A 21,770-nucleotide genomic window follows, 5' to 3' on the forward strand; every position below is an offset into this window, starting at 1 on the left:
ATCATGATTTCTGTTGGTTTTGCTATTGATATGGTCAATTATGTTGATGGTTTTCCTAATGCTGAATCAACCCTGAACTCCTCTTATAAATCCCACATGGTAGTAGTGTATAATCCTTGTGATATATTGCTATAATCACTTTGCTAGTTTTTTTGTTCAAAAATTTTATATTGATATTCATTGGGGAAATTGGTCTATATTTTTTTCTCTGTTTCAGCTTTCCTAGGTTTAGGTATCAGCATCATATTTATGTCATAAAAGGAGTGTGGTAAGACTCCTTGTTCACCTGTTTTTCCAAATAATTTATATAGTATTGGAATTAGTTGTTCTTTAAATGTTTGGTAGAGTTCACTAGTGAACCCATCTGGCCCTGGGGATTTTTCCCTAGGGATTTTTCCCTTAGGGAGTTCATTAATGGTTTGTTCAATTTCTTTCCCTAAGATGCAGTCATTTAGGTATGGTATTTCCTCATCTGTTAATCAAGGTAAATTATCTTTTTGTAAATATTCATTGATTTTGCGCAGATTGTCAGATTTATTGGCATATAATTGGGCAATATATTTCCTAATAATTACTCTAATTTCTTCTTCATTGGTGGTGATTTCATTCTTTTCATTTTTGATACTGGATTTTTGGTTTTCTCCTTTCTTTTTCTAATCAAATTAAACAATAACATGTCTATCTTATTGGTTTTTTTTTTCCCAAAAAAACCAGCTCCCACTTAACTCAATAGTTTTTTTGGTTGTTTTTTACTTTCGATATTATTAATCTCACCTTCAATTTTCAAGATTTCCAATTGGGTGCTTACTTACGGATTTTAAATTTGTTCTTTTTCTAGTGTTGTTTTTTTTAGTTGCCATTCTGTTGATGTGTAATAAGAATGTAAATTTTAAAGATCTTCCCTGCCCCTAGGCTAATGTGCACCTGAAGCCTGGGGTGGGGGAGGCTTGTTTTTCAGTAGATACTTCTTGATTGGCCAGTGAGTCAATAAGGTTGTTACATTCTCTGAGCCAGGAGAAGGCTATATAAGCCCTGATGTGTAGCTTTGTTTTGGGACTCACTTTGAGAAATGTTCTGTGATTTGATCTGAATTCTGGGAAGCCGTTGTTGAGAGTCCCCCGGCTTTCAAAAACCCAGAATGTGGAAACCCAGATGTTGACTGGGTATGGATGTAATGGTTGGACAGTTTGGAAATCTGTCTACTTGATGTTTCTGTCTTGATAATTATGCCTGTATACTTTGAGATTCAGGGTGCTGACCTTTTCTCCTGAACAAGGTAAACGATATATGTCTGACTGATTAAAGTAAGCTTGTTAACCCATTTTGAGTTGCTTTCCTTTAACAAAGCAGATCCAAGAACCTGTGGTAGCTGCAAACCCTGAGGACGCTTGGGGTGCTTGCTGTTACATGATGTAAGAATTTAGAGAAACAACCTTTCCCCTAAGTACTGCTGGGGCTGAATCCCATACATTTTGGTATGTTCTGTCATTATTGTCATTCTCTTTAGTGAAATTTTTGATTGTTTCTATATTTTGCTCTTTAACCCACTTTTTCTTTAGGATTAGAATATTTAGTTTCTAATTAATTTTTAATCAATCTTTCCATTGCCCTTTGTTGAATGTAATTTTTATTACATTATGATCTGAAAAGAATACATTTAATGTTTATGTCTTTCTACATTTGATTTTGCAATTTTTATGTCTTATTATGTGGTCAGTTTTTGTGAAGATGCCATAAGCTGCCTAGAAAAATTGTATATTCCTTTCTGTTCCCATTTAGCTTTCTCCAAAGGTCTGTCATATCTAACTTTTAAGATTTCTGTTGTCAAGTTCTGAAAGGGAACAGTTGATGTCCCTCACTAGTATAGTTTTGCTCTCTATTTCTTCCTGTAACTCATTTAACTTCTTCTTTAAGATTTTGGATGCTATACCACTTGGTACATATATGTTTAGTATTAGTATTGCTTCACTCTCTATGATACCTTTTAGTAAAATGTAATTTCCTTCCTTATCTCTTTCAATTAAGTCTATTTTTGCTTTTGCTTTGTCTGAGATCAGGATTGCTATCCCTGCATTTCTTCTTTTTTTTTTTTTACTTTAGCTGAAGCCTAATAGATTATGCTCCAGCAAACCCTTATTTTTGCTCAGTATCTGTCTCTCTGATTCTCATGTGTTTCTTGTAAACAATATGTTTTAGGATTCTGGTTTTTGATCCACTCTGCTATTCACTTCTGTTTTATGGGAGAATTCATTCCATTAACATTCATGGTTATGGCTACAACCTTTTTATATTCCCTCCAATCCTATTCTTCCTCCTGTTTGTCCTCTCCTTTCACCCTTTCCCTACTCACCAGTGTTTTTCTTCTGTCTACCACCTCTTCCAATCTGCCCTCCCATCTGTCAGTCCCTACCCCACCCCCTTTACTTAATCTCCTCCCTTCCTACAACCCTGTTGGGTAAGATAGATTTTTATGTTCAACTTATTGTGCATATAATTCCCTCCTTGAGCCAAGAATGGTGAGAGTAAAGTTCAAGCAATACCCATCACCCACCATCCTATCTTCCACTTCACAGTGATAGTTCTTTTATACTTCTTCATGTGACATAATTTACCTCATTCTACCTCTCCCTTCCTTCTGCACCCAGTGACATCCTCTTTCTCTTCCCTTGTTATATGTCATTCCATCAAATTCACCTTATACCCTCACCCTCTATGTGTATTCCTTCTAGCAGTACTATTAGTGATGGAATTTTTAAGAACTACAAGTATCAGGGGCAGCCAGGTGGCTCAGCGAGTAAGAGCACCAGTTTCAGTGTCAGGATGACCTGGGGATCAAATCTGGGCTCATATACTTAGCACCACACCCAGAAATAACTGGCCGTGTAACCTTGAGCAAGTTACTTAACCCGGATTGCTTAAAAAAAAAAAAAGAATTACAAGGATCATTTTACCATTTAGGGATGTAAACAGTTTAGCTCTATTGAATCCCTTCTGTTTTCTTTTCACTTTTTTACTTATTTATGCTTTTCTTGAGTATTGTTATTGGAGATCAAATTTTGGTTTAGTTCTAGTCTTCTCCTTATGAAAGCTTGAAATCCTTCAATTTCATTGAATGAACCTTTTTTTACCCCTAATGTATTATGCTTAATTTTGATGTGTAACTGATTCTTGGTTGTAGTTCTGACTCCTTTGCCTTCTGGAATATCATGTTTCACAATCTCCAATCTTTTAATGTTGCAGCTGCTAATTCCTATGTAATCCTCATTGTGGCTCTCTAATATTTGAATTGTTTCTTACCGGCCACTTGTATAATTTTTTTTTTCTTGACCTGATAGCTCTGAAATTTGGCTATAATGTTCTTTGGAGTTTTTATTTTGGGATCTCTTTCCTGAGTTGATTGGTGGATTCTTTCAATATCTACTTTGCCCTCTGGTTCTAGGACATCAGGACAGTTTTCCTTGATAATTTCTAGAAAGATGCTGTTCAGGTCATCCTTTTGATTATGGCATTCAGGTAGTCCAATGATTCTGATATTATCTCTCCTTGATCTATTTTCAAGGCCAGCTATTTTTCTCATGAAGTATTTTACATTTTCCTCCATTTTTTCATTCTTTTGGATTTGTTTGATTGATTTTTGATGTATTATAGAGTCATTAACTTCCACGTGCCCAATTCAAACTTTCAAAGTGTTGTTTTCCTCAATTAGCTTTTGTGCTTTCTTTTCCATTTGGCCAGTTCTACTTTTGAAGCAGTTGTTTTCTTTTTCCAAGCTGTTGACTCTTTTTTTCATAATTCTCTTGCATTACTCTCATTTCTTTTCCCAATTTTTCTTCTACCTCGCTTATACAATTTTAAAGATCCTCTTTGAGCTCTTCCATAAGTTCTTTCTGGATTTGAGACCACTTCCCATTTTTCTTTGGGATTTTACCCATAGATGTTTTGATATTGTTGGCTTCTTCTGAGTTTGTGTCTTGCTCTTCCTGTTACCATAATAACTTGCTATGGTTAAATTCTTTTTGTTGCTGTTGGTGGTGGTGGTTTTTCCTCATCTTTTTTTTTTTTGGCTTTTTTTACTTTTAAATTTGTGCTCTGCTCCTGGGATGAAAGGGGTACCATCTCAGGCTTCTTGTTCCAGGGGCGGCAGGCACTGGCTATTTACCTTTATCTGGTGCTGCATTGATGTTGCCCTGAACCCCAAAGTGGTCCCTTGTGTCTGGTGCTGCACTAAGGGGTTAGGTGGGAGCTAGATGGTGCTGCTAGAGGCCATAGGGGTCTTGCAGCTTACCTAGTGCTGAGCCAGGGTCCTAGTGGTGGTATCTGGTGTGTTCTATGACCAGTGGGGTGTTTCTGAGTTTCCCTGGGGCTACACTGAACCATGTGTCAGTCTAACTGTTGGTGGCTGCCTGTTTGCTCAGGACTATGCTGAATCTTGTGGAAGGGACCCAGCACTGGTGGCTGCCTATTTGCTTAGGCAGAGGGCTGGTGGCTACCTGTTTTCCCAAGGCTACATTGAAGCACTTGGAGTCTGGCCACTGGAGGTTTTCTCCTTTCCTGGGGCTTTGCTGAAGCAGGTGGTTCTCAGAGCTGGAGTGTGCCCATCTCCCTGGCTATTCTGAGACATGTGGGGGGTCCTGATGTCTTTTGTCTGATCCACTGCACTGGGGCTCAGGATCTACCACTGGTTTGCTGAGGTAGGGCTTGCTGCTAACTTGTTGGTATGCTTCCTGTCCTGGACTGTGATCTTTTACCTGAATAAGACAGACCTTTGTTGCCAATCTTCCAAGTTTCTTGGGTTCAAAGGTTATTCCCCCCCACCACCACCACCTTTTTTGGTTCTGCTATTCAAGGATTTGTTGGGGATGCTATTTTATGGTTTTTTGGATGTGAATATGGGAGAGTTATGGTGACTTACTGCTTATTACATCATCCTGGCTCCCAGAAGTCCTCCAAAAGTCATTTAGAAAAAAAACAAAACTTTGTGAAATTGTGTATTGACTAAATGAACCCAGTGCTTATGAGTATAGGCAGAGTACCTTTGACATAATTTTCCATGTGTTAGAGTTTGATTCCTGGAGAACTGCTGAGATGTATAAAAGTGCACTGGAAAGATTTGGAGCATGGGTAAACATCCTTTAACTAGTTCTGGTCTGTTTACCGTGTGGTGAAGAGGAGCCTCTCTGATTGGCTACAGAGCCAGAACCAGGTTAAAATAAAAAGTTAATAGCCAACTAGACTTCATTCTTTTCTCCATCTGACATCTTTTAGCCTACTGGAGTTCCAGTGAGTAAAGAGAAATAATGTTTTAAGTGAAGAAACCTTAGGCCCTCCCTGTCTGAGGATGACATGCAGCCTGGGAATGCAGGCCTCAGTTCCTGCCTTGGCATGAGTTCTTTTGTTTTAGGGGAAGGATATTGGAGTCTAGTATTTTGTGAATTTTGAAAGGGCAAGAGAGTGAGCCATGTGAGCCATCTGAGAGCCTAGGGGAAAAGTCCATGCCAGGGTTTGTAGTCAGTTGGCCCAACTTTGAGACACTGAGCATTGACCTTTGAGACCCAGCCAGTAGTAGCTGAGACAAGGGATCATCCAGTAGCAGTGTCAGATTTGGACATGAACTTGGTGGTTCTAATGCCATGTAAAAACTGGGGCAAATCCAAACCCATTCTCCATGGAGAACAAAATGTGTCTATGACATATTGGGGAGAAAATATTTATGCTCAGTTTTTGCTATATTTTTCAAGTAAACATCCCTTTGTAAAAGCTAATTGATGTTAATTGGTTAAATGGAATTAGAGTATTGATCACTAGCAGCTAAAAGTGAGGGAATGAGGACTTGAGCGCATTGCATTAGATAATGATACCCCAACCTCTCAGGATACCCCTAGAAAGGATCACTTTGGGAGCTTGGGACTAGAATACCCACTACTCAGCAGGTCCTGAGTCAGTATTTAGAAAACCGAATTAAGTTGAATTGATTTTCTGATTGGTGTACACAAGTCAAAAAAATAAAAGCAAAAACAAATATCTTGAGTACATTTTTATCTTTTCTAGAGCTTAATCTAAAGAGAAATTAATAGAATGTTTGCGATTTTTATGCCCTAGTTATATGAGGGAGATTAGGTGTTTCTTTAAAAGTTAATAAAATGTATACTTAAAAAAAAAAGCTACAACCCTGAGAATTTCTTCCTGAAATATATTTATTTCTCTGCTTGGTGGCCTTAAGTAAAGTGGAATGTAAATTTGGAACTACACCATATTTATCCCAAGCTCTTAGACATAGACAATTTTGAAGATTTCAGTCTTCTCTGGTTTGGGCATTGTAGGAGCAAAGACTTATTTTTTTGCAGCTTTTTGCTTGTCTCCCTTTAAGACAAGAAAAAGGGATGAACATGAAATTACCCTCAGAGAAGTGTTATAAAATTTTTGTCCTACCCTAAAGGTCAGAAACGGACAAAGCCTTTGGTTTTATGTGATCCAAGATTCTCTACCTTGCTCAAGGCTTTGACATGCAAAAAGCATACTGTTCAAGCTAATTTTTTATTACCACAATTAATACATTTTCATTTATAGAATAGCTTTTATTGATTAGTGTGATCCAAACTTCTGATTTCACTCTAAGATAGAATTTTAAAGGCAAAACTGAGCACCCCCTCAAAAAAAAAAAAAAGAGATTAAAGGAAATCTAAGTTTATCCAGCAACTATGTTTGGGAAATGCGTCTTAACTTCCAGGCCCTGATTTTATTTTGAGAAACATCTACTTTTATTTCAATTAGGAATATTTTTGATGAACTACAATTCCATTTAGAAAGAAAACTGAATTTAGAAGCAGAGTACCTGTTTTTGAATCCTGGTCCTTTTATTTTTGTATCACAGTGAGTAAGTCACTTTTCCTCTCTGGGAATCAGTTTATGTCTCTGTAAAAAGAAAAAGGTTGGACATCTAGGTGGCACAGTGGATAGAGCTCTAGGCCTGGAATCAGAAAGACTCATCTTCTTGCATTCAAATCCAACCTCAGACACTTCCTAGCTATATGATTCTGGACAAATCACTTAACCCTGTTTGCCTCAGTTTCCTCATTTATAAGATAGGCTGGAGAAGGAAATGGCAAACTCACTCCATTATCTTTATAAAGAAAACTCCAAATGGGTCACTCAGATGCAACTGAAAAAAATGATTAAATTGAACTATATTATCATTAAAGACCCTTCCATTTCTAAATTCTATGATTCTAGAAAATTTTTATTATATATACAGGACCACTTATTTGGTTGTTAATTTGTACCTTTATTCTTTTCTCCCTCTCTTCCTCCCTTTCTCCTCCTTCTCCTCCTCCCCCTCTTCTTCCTTTCTCTCTCTCTCCCCCTTTTCTCTTTCCCTTCTTCTCCCCCTCCCTCTCTCTCTCCCCCACCCACCCTCTCTCTCTCCTCCTCCCTCTCTCTCTCCCCCTCCCTCTCTCCTTATATTTTCCCTGACCTGGGGGTAGGGAATTATATATGAGGAGATCTTTCCCTGGTTTCTATCACAGAGGAAAGATGTAGCTTGAAGTACGGTTATATTCTCAAATAATACTGACACTTTAAAATTGTAGAATCTATTTTTAAGTGGTTTTGACTTTTGACAGATTTCTAAAACTGAGATCATAGAGAAACTCAGATTGAGAACTTCTAATAAGCATTATAAACAGTGTTAAAGATCCACTTTTTTTTTAAATCGTAGTGGCTTCATTGGGGACAAAGTATCAGTGGATTAGGAGTTGGCATTAGGGCCCTTCTTCTTGCCAAAGGTGGGTACTACGTTGACAAAGTCATTGTACTGCATCCTCCTCTTAGTACACCCAGTCTTCTTCTCCTGCTTGGCCACCTTGGGAGTCTGACCCCTCACTTTTCCAGCTTGGGCCAGAGAGCCATGGACTTTACTTCCTAGCATCTGGCCAGCCACTTCCAGGGTGGACAGGGGCTCCATTCTGTACTGCCCCAAGATGGCTTCATCCTCCAGCGGGGAGCCCCCTAGAAGCAGGACCTGGTCCTCGGGAGCGATGCCCTCCAGGGACGCCACATGGGCCTTGATCTGAGAGATGGTCTCCTGCCCAGTCACCTTGAGGGTGTACAGAGCCTGTGCTTAGACAAACAGCTGCATGGTGGCCACTTGGACACACTTAGTCCTGCTTCCTCCGCGGCAAAGATGGAGACCAGAAAGAGACTAAAGATACATTTTCAATGTTGTATAGGATACTGTTTAGAAATCATTGCAGCATCCTTTTTCAAATATATATATATTTCATTTTATGAATATATAATATATATATATATACACACACACATATATATATATATATATATATATATATATATATACACACATACATACATGTGTAACCTTGGGCAAGTTGTAATCTCACTGGCCCTTATATATAAATATATATATATATATTTCAAAATTTTTCCTTATATTACTTTCATATGCTTTGCTTTTGCTTATCTATATGTATGTAATATCATTTCTTAGAACATAATCTTCTTGAGGGCAGGTGTTCTTGAGGGCATTGCTTCATTTTTGTCTTTTGTTCCTATCACCAAATGCAGAAGCAAGCACATGGGAGGAACTTAAATAAATATTCAATGAGCTGAATGAAATGGAAGAGAGTCCCTAGATTGTGGCATAGATTCTCAGTGGAGAATTTCAGGGAGGAAATGGACCATAGATAGATAATAAACTGAAGTTCATAGGAATGTTGAATTTAGGACTAAGGTGAAACTAAATCACATGAAATTACAATGATATAAGATGAGAAAGAATGAATAGATTGCAGCCTGTATTTGTAGAGGGGTTTCCTTATAGAAGAGATTATAAATTCATTAAAGTATTGATTCATAAGTAGAAAATTATGTCCATTACATTGCACTGTATTATTTTAGAGCTGGAGGGGAGTTTAATTACCATTTGTTCCAATCTTCTAATTTTAATGTGTGATGAAACTGAATCCCAGAGTGAGGAAACAATGTATCCAAGGTCACATAACTAATAATTAGAAGAGCTAGTATTAAAACCCAGGCTCTATTCTATCAAGAGAGAGATTAGCCTGGGGACACTCTATCAATGGCAGAGTTAAAGCTTAAAACTATTCACTGGGCCACTAATAATCATATGCTCATGAACCTAGTGGTGAATGAGGCCTAGTCCAATCCTTTCATTTTTGCTCAGGAGGAAGAAGAGCCAGTGAGATTACAACTTGCCCAAGGTTACACATGTATGTATGTGTATATATATATATATGTATATATATATTATATATTCATAAAATGAAAGATATAAATCCAGATCATTTGATTTTTTTCCATTGTATAACACAACATTCCCAAATTCCTAATGTTTTGAAGGATGGCAATATTTTTATCATATATTCAGATAACATTATTGTCCCACCATTGGTAGTGCATACTTTTCAAATCATGGTGATAGTTCATATTTCTCCACATAAGGCCTTTGACTATCAACCAATATCAACTAATATTCCTTAAATACCTGCTATGTGCCCTGTGCTGAGAATACAAGCACAAACAATAAAATAATCCCATTTTGCAAGGAGTTCACATTCTTTTTTTTTTTTTTTTTTTTTTTGGGGGGGGGGGGGGCAGGGAGGGGACAGCAGAGGTGGGGAAACAGCACAATTGGGGTTAAGTGACTTGCCCATGGTAAGTGTTAAGTGTCTGAGGCTGGATTTGAATTCAGGTCCTCCTGACTCCAGGGTCAGTGCTTTCACTGCGCCACCCAGCCACCCTAGGAGTTCACATTCTAAAGATGAAAACAAGCATGTGCAACATATGCAGAGCATAAATATAAAGTGAATAATTATGAGAACATGCCTGGAAAGGAAGGCACAATTTACGTGGGAATTAAGAAAGGCTCCGTCCATCATTGTACTCAAGCTTTTTCTTAAAGGAGGAGAAGAATGCTAAGGAGCAGAGGAAAAGAGGGAGTGAATTCCAGTCATGTGAGATGGCTAAGGAAAAACAGTGGAGATGGGAGGTAAATTGCCACATTTGTGGTACAAAGTGAAGACCAGTTTGGTTGAATCACAGAACGTGGGAGGAGGGAGTAATATCTAGTGGGACCAGATAAATAGATTGGGATCAGAATGTGTAGGTACATAAAAGCTTAACAAAAAAATTTATATTTTATCCTAGAGGCAATAGGAAGCCTCTGGAGTGGATTGAGTAGTTGAGTCACACTGTCAGACCTGCATTTAAGGAAAATTCCTTTGGCATCTGTGTGTATGATATACTGGAATAGGGAGAGGTTGAGTGTGAGTAAAGATAAGGGGTCAGATGTGAGAGATGTTGTGGAGGTAGAAATAGTGAGATTTGGCATCTGATTAGATATATGGGAGGAAGAAGAGTGAGGAGTCAAGAATATAGTCTAGGTTACAAACCTGGCAGACTAGAAAAATGCTAGTGCCTTTGAAAGTAAAGAGGAAATTTAAAAGAGGGATTTAAAAGGGGGCAAGAAGAAATTTAGAAAAGGAAGAAAGATAATAACTTCAGTTTAAGAAATGTTTAATTTAAGATGTCTTTGGGACATCCAGTTTAAAATATCCCATTAGCCACTGGTGCTATGTGGATGAAATTGAGGGGAGAGACTGGATATAGACATCTGTATAAAGATGATAGTTAAGCTCGTGAAAGCTTATCAGATTTTTTAAGAAGAGTAAAGAGGAAGAAAAGAAGAGTGTCCGGGACAGAACTTTGGGGAACTTTCACAGTCAGGAAGATGATATAGAGGATGAGTAATAAAGACAGACTGACAGTTTTCAGACAAGTAGGAAGCAAATGAAGAGAGAGTAGTGACATGAAAACCCAGAATGGAGAGATTATCCTGGAAGAGAGAGTGATGAACTATATCAAAGGTATGAAATAGTAGAGAACCATTAGTACTAAGAAAAAGCCATCAGATTTGGTAATTAACAGATCATTGTTAAATTTGGAGAAAGCAGCTTCAATAGAACAATGAGATTGAAAATCAAAATTGAAATGTATTGTAGAATGAGTGAGAAAAGAGTAAATGGAGCTAGTAAGTATAGACTCATTTTTTCTAGGAATTTGGAAAAGGAAAGAGATCTCTGGCATAGAAACTTAATGGTTTGAAAGTAGTAGGAAAAAACCACTTGAAAAGCAGAGATTAAAGATTCAAGAGAGGAGGAAATGAGTGATAATTAAATCTGGTGGAGAAAATAGGAGGGGATGGGATCAAGTGTATATGAGGAAGGGTTGATGTTGGCAAGGGGAAAGTCCATCTCTTCTTCAGAGAGTGGGGGAGAGGAGGCAGTGAGAAATAACATCAAGGGGTTTTGAATGAAGAGAATGAGAGAAAAGGGAGTTAACATCAATTGACTTTTTTCCCTTTGTATAATAAGAAGCAAGGCACTCAACTGAGAGAGATGAGGGTGGGGAGGTTGGATATAGGAGACTTGAGAAGAGGTTTGGAATCAATTCTGTCGAGAAGGTAGGATATCATTTAGGGAGGAATAAAAGAAAAACTTTACTGAATTAAGGGCCCATTTGAGGTAAAAATAACAGGATTTTATAATGGATCCAGTCAACATGATTGTGGTACTTTCTCCAGCTATATTCAGCTGCTCCTGTATAGTAATGTAGGAGGTAGATGGAGGTAGATGGTGGGAGTGGAGTAAAGTGGGGATCTGGGATGTCTTCACCAAGAAGGTGGTATCTGTGAGGTGTCTATGTGGAGTTACTAGTTTTCAAGAATGGGTAATGGGAAAGATCTCATCTATGAATTTCTGGAGGTGGGAGGTAGAAGGTTGAGTTTTGGAAAGAAAAGAGTGGCAACAGGACAAGTGAAGAGCAGGGGACAGTGGCCTGAGAAAGAACCTCAGTTCAGGGATTAGAAGTCTTGATGAGAGTTAAGAACAGGGTTAAGAGGGATGAGGCATAGGGAGGGGTGTAGTGATTGTAGGTTATAGTTAGATAGGGGAATGTCAAAGTTTCTAATTAGGGAACGTTGTAATAGTGAGATCTAACATGTGACCATCCTTATTTGTAACTGAGTATGAATTTAGGAGTAGGTTATGGGATTTAAGGGGGTTGGGGAATTTGGAGGATAGGGATTTTGAGGTAGCATCAAGCTAGATATTAAAATCTTCTTTTACAAGGAAAAGAGTTAGGGAGGAGAGGAAGATAATGAACTATGTACTCAATTCCTTGAGAAAGGAGTGAAAATGACCTGGAAGTTGATATACTGCAGTTACTATAATTTGAATCAGTGGGGAAATTTTGATTAAGTGAACTTTAAGCAAAGAGTATTTCAACTCCTCCTTCAGCACCACTGCCAACAAATGGCACGTTAGGGAAAAAAAATATCTTGATCAGAAGAAAACCAACCAACATGCATTTTGAAGTAAAGACTCCAATCTCATGAGACTTATCTTAACCAATGGTGCAAAATAACACTAGACACACCAGAACCTTGTCAAAACTGTTCATTGTCAGGTGACTACTTTATAGATAATACACAAATGTGAAATTTAATATGTAATCATCTTATGTTGAATATAGCTCTTCAGCCAATAGTACTTTAATGAAGTTAAAGAGGGTTCTCCAGTACTGACAAGCAAAGAGAACTGTTTGTGGTTATGAAAGTTTATTTAGGAATAAAGAAGTAGATTGTAAATGGAGGTAATAGATTTGGGATAGTTGGTATAATGTGCAAATAAGCTGGAATTCAGGTCACATGATTCCAGAAGTAGAATATTCTGTCTGTGTTTTCCTGCCTATTATACATATTGATGTTTAATCATACTTTTTATTAAAATAAGTAATCAGGGTTAAGTAACTTGCTCAAGGTTACACGGCCAGGTGTTTCTGGGTGGGTGCTAAGTGTCTGAGCCTGGGATTCGATCTCCAGGTCATCCTGACACTGGAGCCGGTGCTCTTACTCGCTGTGCTACTTGGCCACCCCTTAATCATACTTTAATCTCTACTCTCTGTTCATCTTTATCCACCCATAAATCTTGCTGTCTTATAGACTTGCTATCCAAAGAGCCCCAGCCATGCTTCCCTTGACTCTACCCATAAGAATGCAGTAGCAGAGCATATAGTTTTCTCTTATTCATTGTCTGAGAAGTAAACAATTGTGGGTATAAAGTGTAACAAAAGGACCAAATGAAAATGACCAGAGGCTAGGTGTTCTTACTGTACCTGAAACAGAAGGCAGGTTATGTGTGCTAAGACAATTTGTATAGGTGGTGTAGTAGAAAATCTTCTGAGTTTAGAATTAGAGGACTTGGTTTTGAATCTTTCCTCTGTTAATTACTGCCAATTCAATTCATTTGAATTTCAGTAAACTAATATTTACTTAATTGCTTTCTATGTGCAAGGAACTTTGCTAAGTGTTGAATATACAAAGAAAAAAAAATTCCTCTTTTCAAGTAACCTAAATATTCCTTAGGTCAGGGGAGAAAGAATCAGGAAGAGACAACATGAAAATAAATAAACATATCATAAAGAAAAAATTTGGAGAATATATTAACAAATGGGGATGAAGTGGAGTGGGGATCTGGGATGTCTTCACCAAGAAGGTGGAACCTGTGTTGTGTCTATGTGAAGGAAGTACATTTGAAGAATGGGAGTTGGGGAAAGGTCCCTTCTCTGAATTTCTGGAGATGGGAGATATGCCAAGTAGTTGAGTTTGGATATGGAATTCAAAAAGAAGAGTGATATAAATAAGCCTGGAAGGCAATTCATAACATCATAAATTTATAACTGATGTGTTCAGTCATCTAGACACAATCTAGACACATTTTACGTACTAGGAAAAAACTGAGGCCCAGAGTTGCTAAGAGTTTTGCCCATAGTAAAATGGGTAGCAAACAGCAGAGCTGGAGTTTGAACACAGAACATAACAAGAAAAATCATTATTTCTCTCTTGTATTGACAAATAATTATTGAATTAGGACTAAGGTTTTCCCCCTTTTCTAATTCTTCATACGGAGATCAACCAATGTGGAAAATCTTAGCCAAAGACTAAGTGTGGGCTAATGGAAATATTCCTGTTCATTATATTTACTCAGACAGATTTGGGAAAATGTGGATTCTCCCATTTATCAGACAGGTGATATGGAAATTGATAAGTCTCTTTGACCAAGATTTGGGTGATTCAAGTCCCAAGACATTCATTGTAATGTAGCCCTCCCATTATAATATTTATTTACTCATTACTTGTTAACCAATCAGAATTGACTGCCACCCTCAGGAATACCTGCTCTTCCAAATGCATATAAACTGTGAGGCTACCACCATGAGGAGACTTTGGCATTCAAGAGTGCTACGGAGCTCTTTTTACTAATAAACTAGCTTTATTAATAAAATTTAATTAATTAAAAATTAATAAAATTTATTAGCTTTTTAAATAAAATTATTAAATTACCCAGAAACTTTATCTCTCAGACTTTTTAAATGTCACAGTTTGATTCCAAATCCAACACTCTTTCCAGTGTACAATGTAAGTAGCAGCCAGATTATAAAATGCCTCATCCTTTAGACAATGGAATAACAGTGAAAGTATTTGAAAAAGGAGTATAACATGGTCAGATTTGTGACTTAAGAAGATGATTTTAGCAGATGTATGGAGGATAAATTGGAGAAGAGAGACATTGGAAGTCAGGAAAATAATTAGGCTATTCTAGAAGTCCAGGTGAGAGGTGATAAGGTCCCTAACTAGGATGCTGTTTCTGTGGGTGGAGAGAAAGGGGCAGATGTTAGAGATATTACCCTTTGTGTAACCTTAGGCAAATACATCTATGAGCCTTGGTTTCCTTATCTGTAAAATGAAAAGTTTGCTGTTCCTATAAGGGAAAAAAAATTCCTAAAAATCAGAGCTACCCAAAAGTAAAGTAGACTTTCACAGGCAGTGGTTTCCCCATCACTGAAGGTTTTCAAACAAAGGCTGGATTATTACTTATTTGGTATGATGTAAAATCATTCAAACAAGCATTTGGTAAGTCTTGGGGATAAAGAGAAAAAAAATGAATGCCACCAAGGAAGTTATAGTCTATAGAAGGAGAAAATAGGTACATATTCAAATACATAATTTTTTTTTAAAGTATAAAGCAAGTTGTGGGGGAGAGTACTAGCAGCAAGAAAGACCAGAAAAGACTTCACCTGATTTTGAAGTAAGCAAGAGATTCTAAAGGGCAGAGATAAGGAGGAAGCATAATCAAGTGCAGAGGAAGAGCCAATGCAAAGAGGGACATAGAGTATTTGTGTTTTAGGAAACTGCATATTAGAGAATAGGAAGGTCAGTTTACTTGGATGTAAAATAAGACTTGAAAAGTAGGTTGTAGGGGGAGGACCTACAAAAGTAAGACCAGGTTGTGAAGGTCTTTAAATGCCACACAAAGGAGTTTATATTTTCATCTAAAGGCAATAGGGAACCTTTAGTTTTATGAAATGGGGGGAGGAGGATGTGGTAAGAATGATTTAAGAAAATATTTTGGGCAACTGGGAGAAGGATGAATTAAAGAAGGGAAATGCTTGAGGAAGGAGACCAATATCACTGAGTTTGTCTAGGGCAGAGATGACAAGACCTTGAACTAGAGTGGTGGCCACAATAATAGAGAGAAGGATGGAGATAAAAGAGAAATTATAGAAGTAGAGACAAAATTTGGCAAGTAATTATATAGGTAGAGTCTGAGTAAGAAGTTTTTGGCCACAATGAAATTTTCAAACCTGAGTGACTAGGAAGCATGGTGGTGAAATAGGAATTGTGGTCTTGCATAAACTGGACTAGATGGCCTTATCATTCTATGACTCCTTAAGTTTATTACAGTATTAAATCCTATGCTCCTTTCTATAGAATAACAAGAGATGTATTGAAAGTAGCACTTGTCTCCTATTGTTCTTTGCACCTCACACTATGGTTAAATTATACTTTGAGGCTTCTCTATAGGAATGCCATATCTTCCATTCTATCCATTCTGTTCTTTAGCCCTTTGGATTTATAATGGTGACCTAGTGCTAATTTATTTTCTTTGTACATATCCTTGTTTTTTACAGTGACAGCTTTTGGGCTAACTATTAATATTATGTACCTTAAATTCTGCTTTGTATATATGGTCAAAAATCTTTTCCAATTAATATATCAATCTTTTTTTTTTTAAAGCAATTGGGGTTAAGTAACTTGCTCAAGGTTACATGGCCAGTTATTTATGGGTGTGGTGCTGAGTATCTGAGCCCGGATTTGATCCAGGTCATCCCGACACTGGAGCTGGTGCTCTTACTTGCTGAGCCACCTAGCCTAACCCTAAGTAATTGGGGTTAAGTAACTTGCTCAAGATTACACGGCCAGGTGTTTCTGGGTAGGTGCTAAGTTTCTGAGCCCGGGATTTGATCTCCAGGTCTTCTCAACACTGGAGCTGGTGCTCTTACTTGCTGTGCTACCTGGCCGCCCCTAATATATCAATCTTTAGTTTAATTAATGTTAAGAAGATGGGAAGATAGACAATCCTTCTATTCCCTAATGAAAATAAAAATAGTCTTACCAAAGCTCAGCCTCTCAAACATGTCATGTGTGGTAAAGTGGGGCAGGGGGGAGGGAAGAATGATAAGACTCTAATTATAATAATTTATATTGATATATCACTTTAAAGGTTTATAAAGCTTTTTCCTCTCAATTCTTTGAGGCAGGAAAGAAGGAAGGAAAGATGGAAGGGAGGAAAGGTATACCACATTCTCTTTGTTTTACCCAACCAATTAATCAATCCATTAATCAGCAAGAATTTATTAAGCACATATGACATGTCAAATACTGTGCTAGGATTGAAGATACACAAACAAAAAATTAAGGTAGTTGCTGACCCTTCAGAACTTATATTTTTATTCAGGTAAACAACATGGACCAGGACCCTGCTTAGGGCCTGGGTATGTTTCCAACCTAACTTTAGCAGTGGTGATTCCAGAAGAGCAACCCCCATTTAGAATCTATTTGACAGCTGCTTCTGCAGTTGCTGTAGACCCCGTGCTTAACTCAGCAGCATGAGTAAGCCCCAGCCATCGAGGGAATCTGTAATGTTAGATTGCAGCAAAGGCATATTAAGTCCAGTGGTTAGCACTCCTTACACTGTTATAGAACTGTGCCATACCCTTGTATCCATCCTCCATTGATATATGTACAGCTGTTCAATGTTCATATATTTTAAAAAGATCCAAGTTGGTTGGCTTGGTCTCTATGTATACAAATTGGTTTCTTCAGACAATTCCTATTTTTCCTTTACAGAATAATTTTTCTTTGGGTCATCAGATATTCATTCTTCATTTTCTAATCCCTCTTGGGCTGACTTCTTCTACAGAATTTTTGTCCATGGAATCCTACCTACTCTTCCTCTGAACTCTCTGAAATCTCTTCTCCAAAAATGTAGGGTGTATTAGGTCCAGATTTCTACTTGTTTATCACAAACTCTAGACTGGGAAAATCACTTGTACCCCAGAGTTTGCATCATTACCATCTCAGTAACTAGTCCCTCTCTGTCAGTGAGAATCAAATCTGGAAAATATATTTTTCTTTCTTGGTTTCTTCTACCTTTGAATGAATTAAGGCAAGTCAGCTAATTATTATCTTATCTCTTTTTGTCTAAATGATTAAATACCTCTATCACTACAATATCCGATCTCTTGGCTATCTCCACACTATGCTGCCTCTACTCTGAACACATCCCCCACCCCACCAGAAACTTGGACTCTGCCCTTGAGACGTTGGGCTCTGATAAGTGAACTTTTTACTTATTTTGACCCATAATTAGGCCTCTATGCTATATCCAGGTCTTTCTACATCTCTAACCCCCCTTTTAAATTCAATTTAATTTTAATACTAGTTATAGATTCTTTCCTTCCTCCACTCATTGAGAAGACAAAAAATAAACAATACGTTACAAAAATGGTCATGCAAATTTCTGTAATAGCCGCTTTAAAAAAAGAAAAGAAAAAAATGCTTCAATCTGCACTTTAATTGCTGTAACTGTGTAAATTCCTGGTTCTATTCACTTCACTTTATATTAGTTCACGTTAATCTTCTCAGATCTTTCTGAAACCATACCCTTGATCACTGCTTATACCACGATAGTATTCCATCACATTCACATACTGTAATTTGTTCAGCCACTCAGCTGATATCATCCCCCTATTTTCCAATTCTTTGCTACCATAAAAAAGAGCTGCTATGAATATTTTTGTACATATAGATTTTTTTTCCTTTTTCTTTGGTCTTGTTGGGAAACAACTCTAGTAGTGGTACTGCTAGGTTAAAAAGGGTATGCTCAGTTTAATAGAATTTTGGGTATAGTTCAAAATTACTTTCCAGAATGGTTGGACTGCTTATAGCTTCACCAACAGTCTATTTTGTCACAACCTTTCTAACATTTGTCATTTTCTTTTTATGTCATCTTAGCCAATCTGATGACTCTAAGGTGGCACCTCAGAGTTGTCTAAATTTGCATTTCTTTAAAGAAATTATTAGTGATCAAGAACATTTTTATATGACTATTGATAGCTTTGACTTCTTCCTTTAAAACTACCTGACCCTTGATCATTTATCTATTGGGGAATAGCTCTTATTTTAAAAATTTGGCTCAGTTCCCTATATATTTGAGAAATGAACCTTTATTAGAGTGCAATGATAAGCACAGAAGTAGTTCACATCTTGTTTCAGCTATTGAATTAACACTTTTGTTTCAATTCAAGTTTCTTTTGAACCTTGTATCAAGTCTGTTAAGAAACAGAATGTGTGAACCCCACAACTTGTGAACCCTAGAACTTGTGAACTCCTGGGGAGAAGCTAATGGCCATATATAAGAAGACAGCAGAACTGAGAAGAGGGCTTGAGACAGCAGAAATGAGAAGAGGACTTTTGTGGTGGCAGAGTTAAGAAGGAGAAAACTTGTGGTATCCCAGCACTCTGTCTGCTCTGTTTGTGTTATTGTTTGTTTGTGGTACTTTGTACAGAAGCCTTGGGACCTTACTGGAAGCCCTAAAAGAGGATTTTCTGGTTGTATGTTTACAGAAGTCCTGGAGGAGGGTTTTGAAGGTCCTGAGACTTTACTGATGATTTGTGCTGACCACTTGGACCTTGTTTGTGGGTCTGTGTTGATTTCTATGCTAATGATTTGTATTGAGTTCTCAGACCTTATTGGTGGGTCTGAGTTGATTTCATAGGCAGATATGATGGTGCCGGCAATGTATATGAATATTATTGTGGCTCTGTCAAGCTTTGTCTTCCCAGAAACAGGAACTGTGAAGGACTTGAGGTGGATTGTACACTGTGAACTACAATATGGAATGGGAACAGGATGAAGAATTGGACAATGAGGTGGACAAGGAACTGGGAGCTGCCTGCCTTTGAACTCAGGTGACAGTTGGAGCTGGGACCATGGAAGAAGAACCAAGGAAGCTGAGAGACAGCCTTCAGCCAAGCTGAAAGATGACTTTACTTGGATACTGTGTACTGACTGAGAAGATTATGATTCATTGTGACCTAGGGCTGGATAACTTTGACTTTTGTACTTTGTGATTGAATTAAGGATTTTGTGATTGACTAAATGAATGTACTTTGTTTAAAATTATGTGACCACTTTGGTGAAAACTATATGGATATTTTAGAGATAGTTGTTGAGTTGTGACATAGTGAATGCTGTATTTTGATTTTCTGTGATAAGTTGTAACATTGTGAATGCTGTACCTTGATTTTCTGTGAATGTTTTGCTCAGATTTGTTATTGAATAAATCGGGAGTTTGCTATACTATATAATCAGAATCTTGAAAGCTGTTCACAGCAACAGTCCTCTGGAAAGCTGCTTGTGTGTGGCTTTACAGAGAGAAACAAGAAGCAAAGATGTTCGCTTCTATTTTAGTTTTCTTCTAATATTTAGCTATATTAGGTTTGCTTGTATAAAGCATTTTTAATTTTATGCAACCAAAATTATCCATTTTACCTCCCATGAACTTCTCTGTCTTTTCTTTGGTCATGAATTCTTCCTGTCTGACAAATATTTTCTGACAGCAATCTGACAGATAATTTCATTCATGCTTCACTAATTTGTTTGTGATATCACCTATTATGTCTATATCACATACCCATTTTGAGCTTATCTTACTATGTGGTGTGAGACATTCATCTATGCCCAGTTTCTGCCAGACTACTTTCTAGTTTTTCAAGCAGGTTTTGTGAAATAGTGAGTTTTTGCCCCAATCGTAGGCAATTTATGTTTATCAAACTCTAGGTTGCTATGTTCATTTGCTTTGGAATATGCTTAGTCCCACCCTTTGTGTTGCCTCCCATTTTTGTGTGTTTTGTTCCCCTATTAGAATATAAACTCTTTGAAAGCAGAGGCAATCTTTCTTGGTTATATTTGTATGTCCAGCACTTAGCACAGTACCTGATATGTAGTAAATACTTATTATTTTATCTATCTGCCTGTTTGCTTGTCTATATGTCTACCTATTTATCTTTATGCTAGGCTTGTTTCTCAGTGCATTTCTCAAGCTCCTCATTTATTTACCCTTTCCTTCTAGGTTGTCTATAATTTTATTCCAAAGAAAAAATAATTTCTATTTCTTTCTCCATTGATTATCTACCTATTTTTGATCATGATTCCTCACTTTGGTTCCTGAATTTTTCACTTTGTTAATATATAATATTATCTCCCCCTACTCTCACCTTTTTTTTTTTTACCTATTTTTATTTTGAGTAAGGCCAATTTGCAGGTGTGGGGGACCTTTGGCTTCAAAGCCACATGTGGCCCTCTAGGTCCTCAAGTGTGGTTCTTTGACTTTGGATTGAAAGGGTCACACTTGAGGACGTAGAGGGTCACATGTGGTCTTGACGACGCAGGTTCCCTACCCCCTGTTCTAGAGCCACATTCTAGTCATGAGTTTCAACCTATCAAGTCTCTGATATTTATTAGGTCAAACTTCCCTCATTGTCTGAAGACTTCCAGTTCATCTTACTTAATGCCTAAACTCTGGACATTTATGTGATGAGGTTTACTCCTGGCTATTTTGAGGAAGAGGAAGAAGAGGAAGAGGTGGAGGAAGGGGAGGAGGAGGGGATTTTTTTGTTTTGTAAGATCATGGATGTTTTAATTCCTTTTCTTCTTTCATTGTAGCTACTCTGTGTGGTATCTATCCTGGTTAATATTAATATTATGTAGGCAGTTTTCTTTTTCTGCTACTATTGTGTTTAAGACATCTGTTTGGGCATCTTCTGTAATAGGAGGACAGCTGTTGAGTATATACAAATGATTCATTGGACATCAGTGTGAACTCTTGTTTGTGGGATCAAGGCCAAGATGAGAAAGGAATGACAGGCCACATGAACTTCCAAGGTTAAATTGTCCACAATTGAGAACATGCTCTATTTCAAACTATTAAGTGGATTAAAATAGTGGAAGTTTATGGATTGATGTAATTTACAGTTTTTAAATTTTTTCCACCCTTTTTTGGAGTGCTGTTGCTGTTAATCCACAGGTGATGTGATAGATATTTGCATTTAGATCACTTTCTTTGTAAGCCATTAGCTCCACTTTTCCAAATGGTGTTAAGAACACAGAAAAAATTGTGGGAGCTCCAACCTATGTAGTGTGCTTTGAAATACACAGATGAAGCCTGATTCTTTCTTGGCCTTAGGCCTACACGAAGTAAGCATCCCAGACAGGCCAAAGTGTTGGAGTGAGTGTGGGAGCTGAGGTCTATTGCAATAAATTACTCAGGAG

General features: G+C 37.5%; 1 pseudogene; it reads right to left on the minus strand.

The window, feature by feature from the left end:
• Positions 1-7,744: 7,744 nt before the first annotated feature.
• LOC138141871 (ubiquitin-like FUBI-ribosomal protein eS30 fusion protein) lies at positions 7,745-8,134 on the minus strand (annotated as a pseudogene).
• Positions 8,135-21,770: the final 13,636 nt, after the last annotated feature.

This window comes from Petaurus breviceps, unplaced genomic scaffold (genome assembly GCF_028583685.1).
Source record: "Petaurus breviceps papuanus isolate PSGF00001 unplaced genomic scaffold, PetGlider_PUasm1.0 90504, whole genome shotgun sequence".
Classification (NCBI taxonomy): Eukaryota; Metazoa; Chordata; class Mammalia; order Diprotodontia; family Petauridae; genus Petaurus; species Petaurus breviceps.